A 14,209-nucleotide genomic window follows, 5' to 3' on the forward strand; every position below is an offset into this window, starting at 1 on the left:
TGAAATATACATAAAAGTTTTACAGAGTAATACTAACTTTACCCATGAAATATAAGAAAAAGTTCATCAACTCACCCTTGAACTGTCCACAGGTGCAGTTATCCACGAAGGTGCAGGGAATGGAGTTCAAGCCCACATGCAAAATTAATCCATAATTGTCCAGCACATCTGCTGGATAATTAACATTACCCATGGTATTTGGGGGGTGCTCAAAGAATAATCTGCCAGAATATATATATATATATATATATACACTATATAAAGCTGAATGTGTGTGTGTGTGTGTATGTGTGTATGTCCGGGATTGGCATCTGCACCGTCGCAGCTACAGCCAAAAAATTTTGCACAGTCACACGTCTGGACCCCGAGAGCGTCATAGGCTACGTTGTGAGGTGAAATATTAACCCTGCGCTTTCCAATTCACCAAACAATTTTGCCCCTATCTACATAATGGGGATAAAAGTGAAAGGAAAAGTGTTGGAGGCGTCGCAGCTACAGAAACAAAATTTTGCACAGTCACACGTCTGGACCCTGAGAGCATCATAGGCTACGTTGTGAGGTGAAATTTTAACCCCACGCGTTCCAATTCACCAAACAATTTTGCCCCTATCTACATAATGGGGAAAAAGTGAAAGGAAAAGTGTTGGAGGCGTCGCAGCTACAGCCACAAAATTTTGCAAAGTCACACGTCTGGACCCCGAGAGCGTCATAGGCTATATTGTGAGGCGAAATTTTAACCCCGCGCGTTCCAATTCACCAAACAATTTTGCCCCTATCTACATAATGGGGAAAAAAGTGAAAGGAAAAGTGTTGGAAGCGTCGCAGCTACAGAAACAAAATTTTGCACAGTCACACGACTGGACCCCGAGAGCGTCATAGGCTTCGTTGTGAGGTGAAATTTTAACCCTGCGCATTCCAATTCACCCAGCAATTTTGCCCCTATCTACATAATGGGGAAAAAGTGAAAGGAAAAGTGTTGGAGGCGTCGCAGCTACAGCAACAAAATTTTGCACAGTCACACGTCTGGACCCCGAGAGCGTCATAGGCTATGTTGTGAGGTGAAATTTTAACCCCGCGCTTTCCAATTCACCAAACAATTTTGCCCCTATCTACATAATGGGAAAAAATGAAAGGAAAAGTGTAGGAGGCAAATTGACAGCTGCCAGATGTGAACAAGGGGGACTTAAAGAATGAGAGCGATGGCGCCAAAGAGTATATACCGTACAGTTGCTAAGGTGGGGCCTCGACATGGGATACTCACCACACACGGGGATATGAACACACAAAAAATGTGCCACACACTACCACGTGCTTGAACACATATTACCCTCAGCACACATTTCACCACAAATACACCAACCTCGCCACATAAAAGTCAAAACACAAAAGTCGCCACTCAAAACTCGCCACGCGCAGAACTCGCCACATGCAAAAACTAGGCTCTTGCAAAACTCGCCACAAGTGCAAAATTCTCCTCATGAAAAACTCGCCACACGCAAAACTTGCACACGCGGAAAAATTGCCACATGCACAAAAGTTGCAACACATGCAAAAGTTGCCTCACACAAAACTTGCACATACTCAAAATGCACCACACATAATACTCGCAACGCGCAAAACTCGCCATGCGCAAAACTTGCTGCACACAACTTGCTACACTAACCTGTCACATGCAACTCGACACACAAAAAGTTGCTACACGCATGTTGCTACACAAAACTCATCTCACAAAAGTCGCTACATGCATGTCGCCACACGCAACTCAACACACACAACTTGACAAACGAAACTCGCCCTAAAACACACACAAGTCTGGTATTATCCTTCAAAAATAAAAATCTGATTAATAAGCAGACAAACTACAACAATTGCACCATATAGGAAATACGGCAGCTGTCAGTCACATGACCTGTCTATTATGTGTATGTGTGAGCTAATATATACTGCCAGGGGGAGGGCTTCCTGTTGGCTGGGGATTTATCAGGCTGCCAATTTAGCTTACAAATACTGAGGTAAAAATACTGAGCAAATAACGTGTGAACGAGGTCTAATACAGGAGGAGATGACACACAAGTATATACTATATACAGGGGAGATGACACACAGATATATACTATATACAGGAGAGATGACACACAGGTATATACTATATAGAGGAGGAGATGACATATAGGTACATATATATACAGGAGGAGATGACATACAGGTATATATTATATACAGGAGGAGATGACATACAGGTATATGCTATATATAGAAGATGACATGCAGGTATATACTATATGCAGGAGGAGATGACACTCAGATATATACTATATACAGGGGAGATGACACACAGGTATATACTATATACAGGAGGAGATGACATACAGCTATATGCTATATATAGAAGATGACATGCAGATATATACTATATGCAGGAGGAGATGACACTCAGATATATACTATATACAGGGGAGATGACACACAGGTATATACTATATACAGGAGGAGATGACATACAAGTATATACTATATATAGAAGGAGATGACATTCAGGTATATACTATATATAGGGGAGATGACACACAGCAGGTATATACTATATACAGGGGAGATGACATACAGGTATTTACTATATACAGGAGATGACATACAGATGTATACTATATATAAGGGAGATGACAAACATGTATATACTGAGGTGATGAGGTGAAAATGAGAGGTGTGAGGTGAAAATGAAAAGGTGTGAGTGCAAAATGAGAGGAGTGAGGAAAAATAGTGGAGTGATCAGAAAATGACAGATGTGAGGTTGAAATGACAAGTGTTAGGGGGGAATGAGAGGAGTGAGGGAGAAAATGAGAGGTGTGAGGGAGAAAATGAGAGATGTCGGGGAAAATGAAAGATGTGATTGGGAAAATGAGAGGCGTGATGGGAAAATAAGAGAAGTGAGGTGCTATAACTAACCACAGATATTTACTATGCCCAGGCAACGCCGGGCTCTTCAGCTAGTATATATATATATATATATATATATATATATATATGTATCCTCACCCATCCCTTGTAGATTGTGAGCCTTCGCTGGCAGGGTCCTTTCTCCTCCTGTACCAGTTATGACTTGTATTGTTTAAGATTATTGTACTTGTTTTTAATATGTATACCCCTCCTCACATGTAAAGCGCCATGGAATAAATGGCACTATAACAATAAATAATAATAATAATATATTTCCACTGGTGGAGCCAATTAAGCAGCGCATGGTCAGATCAGACTGCAACATGTTGGGAAGACCGCCCACTGCTATCATTGTGCAGCGCGCATGTTTGGTACAGTGTGACCCTGTGACATCAGTGACATGTGCGCGACGCATCATAGATGCCCAATGCCGAATACCTTAGAACTCGGATGCATCTGTTCTACAAATGATTGATTTGAGTTTCAATGTGATAATCTCAGAGAGAGATTCAAGTGCAGGGGATACAGTAATAGGAGCATTAAGAATGGCTATTGAAGAGTCAGGGACGATTTATAGATTAAATCTAGGAAGAACATGAGAGAGGGCTATGAAACATGTTTTGTATCTGCATCTAATTGCCAGTGGGGCAAGATACACAAAATTCTTTTGAAGCATTGGCCAGTGCTACAAACTGAAAACATCTTGGTAGCTTGCCTACCTCAGGCCATTAGAGTCATACCTAGATGCAATAGAAATTTTAAAGATTTTCTGCTAAAGAGTCATGCTTGTGAAACCAAGTGGATCTTTCATAAATCTTGGTTGCACGGTTGGTTATTTCCCATGCGGAAACTGCGTGGTGTGTCCCAATATTCTAAAGTCCATCTCCTTTACATCATCTAACTGGTCCGAGTCCTTTGAAATTAGGGAGTATATTTCATGCAATACCACAATTGTGGTTTACTACGCTGCTTGTCTGTGCCAAAAATATATTGGACTGATCCACGGAAGCTAAAAATCCACACTTGGGAACACATCAGAGACATCATTGCAGTCAAGGGTATATCTGACTTGTCTATACTAAAAGCACTTCCTAAATATTTCAAGGCCTTTTATGGTTGCAACCCATGTAACCTCAAATTTAGGGGCATTGATAAAGTTCATTGTGGTATCAGGGGCGGAAATGAGAGACAAAGCCTCGCACAATGAGAATGTAAATGGATAGTGACACTAATTACGATGTCACCCATCGGCTTGAAAAAGAAACTCAGCTTTGTCTAATTTTATGACACATAACTTCTTTTTCATTCCCTCCTCTGAGTAAAATAGCCGCCGATGTGCGCATGCTCAGTGTATTCAAGCTCCGTGGTATTCCACACTGGCCATCTATGATGCATCTTGCACATGTCACTGATGTCACAGGGTTACTTTGTACCAGACATGTGCATGATGCAATGATGGCAATGGGCGGTCTTACCGACATGGCATGATACGCTCTGACCATGTGCTGCTTAATTGGCTTCGTCAATGAGGACATATATACAGCTCTGGCAAAAATTAAGAGACCACCACATCAAAACCCTGTCACGGGCAGCCCAGTCTCCAGATGTGAACCCCATTGAAAACCTCTGGAATGTATTCAAGAGGATGATGGATAGTCACAACTAGAGATGAGCGGTGTTCGAGTCGAACTGTTCGCCAATTTCAAATTCGAGCTGTTTTGGGTGGTGTTCGAGTCGTTCGACGAACTCAAACAATTTGCTTAAAATTCGTCTGTTCGAGTTTCTGTTTGATAAATGTTCTTTCAACAAAAGCCTAACTTGATTTGCAAATTAAAACTGTTTATCATTGTTAATAGACTGTTTCAGTGTATATTGGGCAGGGGGGGGGGGGGGCGGGGGATAGATCTGTGCTGAAATAATGCCGATCTCCATTTCTTTTTCTTTCCCGCATTTACAGTGGGGCAGTGCAGTCTCTCAGGCTATCAGCAGTGCACACACACAGCAATGTGCATGTGATGCACACAAGCAAGGGCATGTGTCATTGGCTGTGTATGTCACATGACCTATCCCTATAAGAACCAGCCATTTGCCCCGTCGCCACCATTTCCTCACTGCTGCAGCTTAGTGTTAGACGGCACCGCTGCTGCTGTGGGCGCTATACAGTCTAAGAGTGTTTTTTTGGAGCAAATTTTCAGAGAGATAGGTTTAGGGAGTCGGGAGGAGTCAGGACTAGTTGTAATACCCTTTTCAGGGTAGGTTACAGCAGTTCATAGCACTGTTTGCCAGGCAGGTCTGTGCCAGTGCTGTGCAAGTGTTTGTCACAGCATTTGGTGCAATCTAGCTCAGCCAATCCTTTTGGGCTAGTAGCATTTTCTGATAGTCATCTGAGTAGCCCGCCTGTAAAGCTAGCTACACCGCCTGTGTATCTCAATTTTTACTGCATCTAACCCAGTTAATAGTTTTGGGCCTAGGAGCAGTGTCTGCACGTCAGCAGAGTAGCCCGCCTGTGAAACTAACTATACCGCCTGTGTATCTTAATTTTTACTGCATCTAATCCAGTTAATAGTTTTGGGCCTAGGAGCAGTGTCTGCACGTCAGCAGAGTAGCCCGGATGTGAAACTAACTATACCGCCTGTGTATCTAAATTTTTACTGCATCTAATCCAGTTAATAGTTTTGGGCCTAGGAGCAGTGTCTGCACGTCAGCAGAGTTGCACACCTGTGAAACTAACTACACCGCCTGTGTATCTCTATTTTTACTGCATCTAATCCAGTTAATATTTTTGGGCCTAGGAGCAGTGTCTGTACGTCAGCAGAGTAGCCTGCCTGGGAAACTAACTATACCGTCTGTGCATCTAAATTTTTACTGCATCTAATCCAGTAAATAGTTTTGAGACTAGGAGCAGTGTCTGCACCGCAGCAGAGTAGCCCGCCTGTGAAACTACACCGCCTGTGTATCTCTATTTTTACTGCATCTAATCCAGTTAATATTTTTGGGCCTAGGATCAGTGTCTACACGTCAGCAGAGTAGCCCGCCTGTGAAACTTACTACACCGCCTGTGTATCTCTATTGTTACTGCATCTAATCCAGTTAATATTTTGGGCCTAGGATCAGTGTCTGCATGTCAGCAGAGTAGCCCACCTATGAAACCAACTACACCGCCTGTGTATCTCTATTTTTACAGCATCTAATCCAGTTAATAGTTTTGGGTCTAGGAGCAGTGTCTGCACCGCAGCACAGTAGCCCGCCTGTGAAACTAGCTACACACCACCACCGCAGACACCCGCAACTACTAAACTACAGCCCCTAAACGGGACTCCTGCATCTCTCCAGGGATTTCTGCATTTCTCGGTATCTACTATTGGAAGTAAGGTTTGAGAAAGACCAAGTGGGTCGAAACGTTACCTTGAAACCTTGAAACACTGCGGTGATACCACAAAAATTTGGTGTTTGTTCACAATAAAAAAAACAAGTTTTTTTGGCAAAAAAATCTAAAGACCTCTTTCTTGAGTGCGACTGTTGTTGTACAAGACTATATTCTGGAGGATCCCTCCATGTTCAGTCTGCACCACTAGTAGCGAGAGTGCATGTCTTGTCCATTACTCATTACTGTGAAACTAGCTATACCGCCTGTGTATCTCAATTTTTACTGCATCTAATCCAGTTAATAGTTTTGGGCCTAGAAGCTGTGTTGTGAATTCCGCTCTTGGGCTCCCTCCGGTGGTTGTAAGTGGCACTTTTGTGAGTTCTGCTCTTGGGCTCCCTCTTGTGGTTTCAAGTGGTATGGCTGCTCCTTGGAGTTAGCTGTCATCAGCTGCCTCCACTTATCATCTCTTCTGCTCGGCTATTTAGGCCTGGCTGTTCCTTCAGCCAGTGCCACTTGTAAATGGTTCCTGGTTGGATTCACATCTCTTTGGAGTTCCCTGTTATCCTGACCAGTTCAGCAAAGCTAAGTTTTTGCTTGCTCTTTTCTGTCCATAGATTGTGGACTTATCCATTCTGTGCCTTCTATGTTTGTCCAGCTTATTAGTGTGAATTATTCTGTCTTGCTGGAAGCTCTGGGAGGCAGATTTGCCCTCCACACCTTTAGTCAGGTGTGGAGTTTTTTTTTGTAAACTCTGCGTGGATTTTTGTAGTGTTTTATACTGACCGCACAGTATTCCATCCTGTCCTATCTATTTAGCTAGACTGGCCTCCTGTGCTCATCCTGGTTTCATTCTGTGTATATCTTTTCCCTCTCCACTCACAGTCATTATTTGTGGGGGGCTAATCCTTTGGGGATTTTCTCTGAGGCAAGATAGCTTTCTTGCTTCTTTCTTTAGGGGTAGTTAGCTCTTAGGCTGTGACGAGATGCCTAGGGAGAGTTAGGAGCATTCCACGGCTACTTCTAGTGTTGTGTTTAGCTTAGGGACTGCGGTCAGTACAGTTACCACTTCCTTCAGAGCTCGTTCCATGTTGCTCCTAGACCACCGTATCATAACAGTACAAGTGGCCAAAAATGAATTAAATGCATCTCAAAAGAAGGAAAAGAAAGTTCTGAACCATTTTTTTCTGTGCTCTGGTTTGTCTTTTTTTTCCTCTTGATATCTGGGTGGTTCAGGATATATGCGTTGGCATGGATGTTCAGGGTTTGTTTTCTCGTGTGGATCAACTTGCTGCAAGAGTACAGAGTATCCAGGACTTTGTTGTCCAGACTCCGGCTTTAGAGCCTAGAATTCCTACTCCTGATTTGTTTTTTGGGGACAGATCCAAGTTTTTGAACTTTAAAAATAACTGCAAATTGTTTTTTGCTTTGAAACCCCGTTCTTCTGGTGATCCCATTCAGCAAGTAAAAATCATCATATCCTTGCTGCGTGGTGACCCTCAAGACTGGGCTTTTTCTCTTGAAACAGGGGATCCGGCATTATTGAATGTAGATGCATTTTTTCAAGCGCTCGGATTATTGTATGACGAACCTAATTCTGTGGATCATGCAGAAAAAACCCTGTTGGCCTTGTGTCAAGGTCAGGAAGCGGCAGAGTTATACTGCCAGAAATTTAGAAAATGGTCTGTGCTCACTAAATGGAATGAAGAGGCTTTGGCTGCTATTTTCAGAAAAGGTCTTTCTGAAACCCTTAAAGATGTTATGGTGGGCTTTCCTACGCCTGCCGGTTTGAGCGAATCTATGTCTCTAGCCATTCAGATTGATCGGCGTCTGCGCGAGCGCAAAGCTGTGCACCATATGGCAGTATCCTCTGAGCAAAGTCCTGAACCTATGCAATTTGATAGGATTTTGACTAGAATAGAACGGCAGGAATTCAGACGTCAGAATAGGCTGTGTTTTTACTGTGGTGATTCGGCTCATGTTATCTCTGATTGCCCTAAGCGTACTAAGAGAGTCGCTAGGTCTGTTACCATTAGTACTATACAGCCTAAATTTCTCTTATCTGTGACCCTGATTTGCTCATTGTCATCCTTTTCTGTCATGGCATTTGTGGATTCAGGCGCTGCCCTGAACTTAATGGACTTAGAATTCGCCAGGCGCTGTGGTTTTTCCTTGCAGCCTTTGCAGAGCCCTATTCCTTTGAGGGGTATTGATGCTACACCCTTGGCCAAGGATAAACCTCAGTACTGGACACAGATGACTATGTACATGGCTCCTGCACATCAGGAAGATTGCCGTTTTCTAGTGTTGCATAATGTTGTTATACTGGGATTTCCATGGTTACAGGAACATAATCCGGTGCTGGATTGGAAAACTATGTCGGTGGTTGGGGTTGTCGAGGAGTACATAGTGACGTTCCTTTGATGTCAATTTCCTCTTCCCCCTCTTCTGAGGTCCCTGAGTTTTTGTCGGATTTCCAGGATGTATTTGAGCCCAAGTCCAGTTCCCTTCCTCCGCACAGGGACTGTGATTGTGCTATTAACTTGATTCCTGGTTGCAAGTTCCCTAAGGGCCGAATTTTCAATCTGTCTGTGCCAGAGCATGCCGCCATGCGGAGTTATGTTAAGGAGTCTTTGGAGAAGGGGCATATTCGGCCCTCTTCGTCACCATTGGGAGCGGGTTTCTTTTTTGTTGCTAAGAAGGATGGCTCCTTGAGACCCTGTATTGATTATCGTCTTCTTAATAAGATCACGGTCAAATTCCAATACCCCTTGCCTTTGCTTACTGATTTGTTTGCTCAGATTAAGGGGGCTAGTTGGTTTACTAACATTGACCTCCGCGGGGCATATAATCTTGTTCGTATTAAACAGAGTGACGAATGGAAAACTGCATTTAATACGCCCGAAGGCCATTTTGAATACCTTGTGATGCCATTTGGGCTCTCTAATGCGCCATCTGTGTTCCAGTCTTTCATGCATGATATTTTCTGCAATTATCTTGATAAATTCATGGTAGTATATTTGGATGATATTTTGATTTTTTCCGATGATTGGGAGTCTCATGTGAAGCAGGTCAGGATGGTGTTCCAGATCCTTCGTGATAATGCTTTGTTTGTGAAGGGGTCTAAGTGCCTATTCGGAGTTCAGAAGCTCTCTTTTTTGGGTTTTATTTTTTCTCCCTCGTCTATAGAAATGGATCCTGTTAAGGTCCGAGCTATTCATGACTGGATCCAACCCACATCTGTGAAGGGTCTTCAAAAATTTTTGGGCTTTGCTAATTTCTATCGCCGTTTCATTGCCAACTTTTCCAGTGTGGTTAAGCCCCTTACTGATTTGACGAAGAAAGGCACTGATATGACGAATTGGTCCTCTGAGGCTGTTGAGGCCTTTCAGGAGCTTAAACGCCGATTTACTTCTGCCCCTGTGTTGCGTCAGCCGGATGTTTCTCTTCCTTTTCAGGTTGAGGTCGACGCTTCTGAGATTGGGGTAGGGGCCGTTTTGTCTCAGAGGGAGTCTGATGGTTCTTTGATGAAACCGTGTGCTTTTTTTTTTCCAGAAAGTTTTCGCCTGTGGAACGCAATTATGATGTCTGCAATCGGGAGTTGTTGGCTATGAAGTGGGCGTTTGAGGAGTGGCGACATTGGCTTGAGGGAGCTAAACACCGTGTTGTGGTCCTGACCGATCATAAGAATCTGATTTACCTCGAGTCGGCCAAGCGGCTGAATCCTAGACAGGCTCGATGGTCCCTGTTTTTCTCCCGTTTTGATTTTGTGGTCTCGTATCTTCCGGGATCTAAGAATGTTAAGGCTGATGCCCTCTCTAGGAATTTTTCGCCTGATTCTCCTGGAGTCCTTGAGCCGGTTGGCATTCTTAAGGAGGGGGTGATTCTTTCTGGTATCTCCCCTGATTTGCGGCGGGTGCTTCAGGAATTTCAGGCTGATAGGCCTGACCGCTGTCCAGTGGGGAAGCTGTTTGTTCCTGATAGATGGACAAGTAAGGTAATTTCTGAGGTTCATTGTTCTGTGTTGGCTGGTCATCCTGGGATTTTTTGTACCAGAGATTTGGTTGCTAGGTCCTTTTGGTGGCCTTCCTTGTCGCGCGATGTGCGTGCTTTTGTGCAGTCCTGTGGGACTTGCGCCCAGGCCAAGTCTTGCTGTTCCCGCGCTAGTGGGTTGCTTTTGCCTTTGCCGGTCCCTGAGAGGCCCTGGACGCATATTTCCATGGATTTTATTTCGGGTCTTCCTGTTTCCCAGAAGATATCTGTTATCTGGGTTGTTTGTGACCGGTTCTCTAAAATGGTCCATCTGGTACCTTTGCCTAAGTTGCCTTCCTCCTTAGATCTGGTTCCATTATTTTTTCAGCATGTGGTTCGTTTGCATGGCATTCCAGAGGATATTGTGTCTGACAGAGGTTCTCAGTTTGTCTCTAGATTTTGGCGGGCCTTTTGTGCTAGGATGGGCATTGATTTGTCTTTTTCTTTGGCGTTTCATCCTCAGACTAATGGCCAAACTGAGCGAACTAATCAGACCTTGGAGACCTATTTGAGATGCTTTGTGTCTGCTGATCAGGATGATTGGGTGTCTTTCTTGCCGTTGGCCGAGTTTGCCCTTAATAATCAGGCTAGTTCGGCTACTTTGGTTTCACCTTTCTTTTGTAATTTTGGTCTTCATCCTTGTTTTTCTTCTGGGCAGGTTGAGCCTTCTGATTGTCCTGGTGTTGATTCTGTGGTGGACAGGCTGCAGCAGATTTGGACTCATGTGGTGGACAATTTGACGTTGTCTCAGGAAAGGGCTCAACGTTTTGCTAACCGCCGTCGGTGTGTTGGTCCCCGGCTTCGTGTGGGGGATTTGGTTTGGTTGTCTTCTCGTCATGTTCCTATGAAGGTTTCTTCTCCTAAGTTTAAGCCTCGGTTTATTGGTCATTATAAAATTTCTGAAATTATTAATCCGGTGTCTTTTCGTTTGGCTCTTCCAGCCTCTTTTGCCATTCATAATGTTTTCCATAGATCTTTGTTGCGGAGATATGTGGTGCCCGTTGTTCCCTCGGTTGACCCTCCTGCCCCGGTGTTGGTTGAGGGAGAGTTGGAATATGAGGTTGAGAAGATTTTGGATTCTCGTTTTTCGAGGCGGAAGCTTCAGTATCTTGTCAAGTGGAAGGGTTATGGCCAGGAGGATAATTCTTGGGTTGTTGCCTCCGATGTCCATGCCTCCGATTTGGTTCGTGCTTTTCACTTGGCTCGTCCTGATCGGCCTGGGGGCTCTGGTGAGGGTTCGGTGACCCCTCCTCAAGGGGGGGTACTGTTGTGAATTCCGCTCTTGGGCTCCCTCCGGTGGTTGTAAGTGGCACTTTTGTGAGTTCTGCTCTTGGGCTCCCTCTTGTGGTTTCAAGTGGTATGGCTGCTCCTTGGAGTTAGCTGTCATCAGCTGCCTCCACTTATCGTCTCTTCTGCTCAGCTATTTAGGCCTGGCTGTTCTTTCAGCCAGTGCCACTTGTAAATGGTTCCTGGTTGGATTCACATCTCTTTGGAGTTCCCTGTTATCCTGACCAGTTCAGCAAAGCTAAGTTTTTGCTTGCTCTTTTCTGTCTATAGATTGTGGACTTATCCATTCTGTGCCTTCTATGTTTGTCCAGCTTATTAGTGTGAATTATTCTGTCTTGCTGGAAGCTCTGGGAGGCAGATTTGCCCTCCACACCTTTAGTCAGGTATGGAGTTTTTTTTTTGTAAACTCTGCGTGGATTTTTGTAGTGTTTTATACTGACCGCACATTATTCCATCCTGTCCTATCGATTTAGCTAGACTGGCCTCCTGTGCTCATCCTGGTTTCATTCTGTGTATGTCTTTTACCTCCACTCACAGTCATTATTTGTGGGGGCTAATCTATCCTTTGGGGATTTTCTCTGAGGCAAGATAGCTTTCCTGCTTCTTTCTTTAGGGGTAGTTAGCTCTTAGGCTGTGACGAGATGCCTAGGGAGAGTTAGGAGCATTCCACGGCTACTTCTAGTGTTGTGTTTAGCTTAGGGACTGCGGTCAGTACAGTTACCACTTCCTTCAGAGCTCGTTCCATGTTGCTCCTAGACCACCGTATCATAACAGAGCTGTTGCTGCACATCAGCAGAGTAGCCCGCCTGTGTATCTCTATTTTTACTGCATCTAATCCAGTTAATATTTTTGGGCCTAGGATCAGTGTCTGCACGTCAGCAGAGTCGCCCGCCTGTGAAACTAACTACACCGCCTGTGTATCTCTATTTTTATTGCATCTAATCAAGTTAATAGTTTTGGGCCTAGTACCACAGTTTGGCCACTCAGTTCTGCTCGGTTTTCATCCATCAGTTGTTGCGCCAACAACTACAGATACAGAGTTGCCAATTAGTTAAGCACTAAAATGAGTGGCAAAAGGCCTGCTGCTGGTGGAAAGGGGAATAGGCGTGTTGGAAAGGGAAAAAAAGGTTGTGTCCATGGGGTAGGTGGTAAAGCAACAGTAACATATGCAGAAGAAAGACCATCTTCCAGCCAAAGTAAGATGTCTACATCTTTTCATGGACAATCTGATATGATCCCTTTCTTACGACCATCGCTACAAGCATCGCCAAAAATTTCAGATAAGGCACAAAAACAGCAGGTGCTCGTTCAAGTGGGCTCTCTTCCATGTCAACTTCAACATCACAACTACTCCAGTCCTCAGAGTTGTCACCCCAATCACACTTGCTTCCTCACAGCTCCCAAGTCTCCAGTTGCCCGTTTGAGCATGGGGTAACACACATGGGTGAGTCTGTAGAGCTGTTTACGCATACTATAGCCTGGAAATCAGAGGTCTGCTCCAGAGCTTCTGTGAATCCAGACGAGGAAATGATCTGCACTGATGCCCGGAATCTCTGTGAGTCGGATCCAGGCCCAGATGAAGAATTTTCTGAGCATAATGTAGACCCTCGTTCCTAAACTGTAACTCCTGTTGGTGGAGACAATGAGGAAGATAATGATGAGACTGAGATACCTGATTGGAACGAAAACTTGAGTTTTCGGTCAGGGCAGGAAGAGGTTGGCTCTGAGGACGACGGGTGTGAGAACACACAGGATGATGATGACGAGGTTGTAGACCCCACTTACTGTCAACCCCCAGTCCGGCAGTCCATGAGGTCAGCAGAAGAGATGGAGGAGGATGCTAGTGACGAGTCTGACGATGAGGTAACATTGAGCCTTCCTGGACAGAGACGGAGCACTGGAAGCATGTCAACAACTGCATCCTCAACCCCAACTGTGCCTCAGACCGGAAGTCATGGTGGCTCTTCAGGTCACACGGGCTCTAAGCCTTGCATAGCCTGGGCATTTTTTGACATTGCAAAGGATGACCCAACTCTTGTTGTCTGTAAGATTTGTCAACAAAATCTCAGTAGAGGACAAAAAATGACTAGCTTGAGTACTTCATTCATGAACCGTTACATGGATATGAGGCATAAATTGCAGTGGGAAGCTCACTGTGCTACAATGCGGCCTAGTGGGCTGGGTCAACCACCGTCTGCCCCATCAAGTGCATCCGCGTCCTCTTCATCCTCTGTGACTATGGGGACAGCAGTCGCACATGGTTTTGGACTCAGACCTTACACCTTTTTACCCGCAACAGCCAGTGTGATTTGCAGGTCATCAGGACATTTGCAAGTGGAAACACCTGCTGTTACTGAGTGATCTCCAACATACAGGTCCTTCTCAAAAAATTAGCATATAGTGTTAAATTTTATAATTTACCATAATGTAATGATTACAATTAAACTTTCATATATTATAGATTCATTATCCACCAATTGAAATTTGTCAGGTCTTTTATTGTTTTAATACTGATGATTTTGGCATACAACTCCTGATAACCCAAAAAACCTGTCTCAATAAATTAGCATATCAAGAAAAGATTCTCTA

General features: G+C 44.2%; 1 protein-coding gene across 1 annotated transcript in view; it reads left to right on the forward strand.

Annotated features, from left to right (window-relative positions):
* GABRA5 (gamma-aminobutyric acid type A receptor subunit alpha5) overlaps positions 1–14,209 on the forward strand; it is a 349,153-nt gene that overhangs the window by 76,487 nt on the left and 258,457 nt on the right. The gene's annotated exons all lie outside the window — the stretch shown is intronic.

Source organism: Ranitomeya imitator, chromosome 3, assembly GCF_032444005.1.
Source record: "Ranitomeya imitator isolate aRanImi1 chromosome 3, aRanImi1.pri, whole genome shotgun sequence".
NCBI classification, from domain to species: domain Eukaryota; kingdom Metazoa; phylum Chordata; class Amphibia; order Anura; family Dendrobatidae; genus Ranitomeya; species Ranitomeya imitator.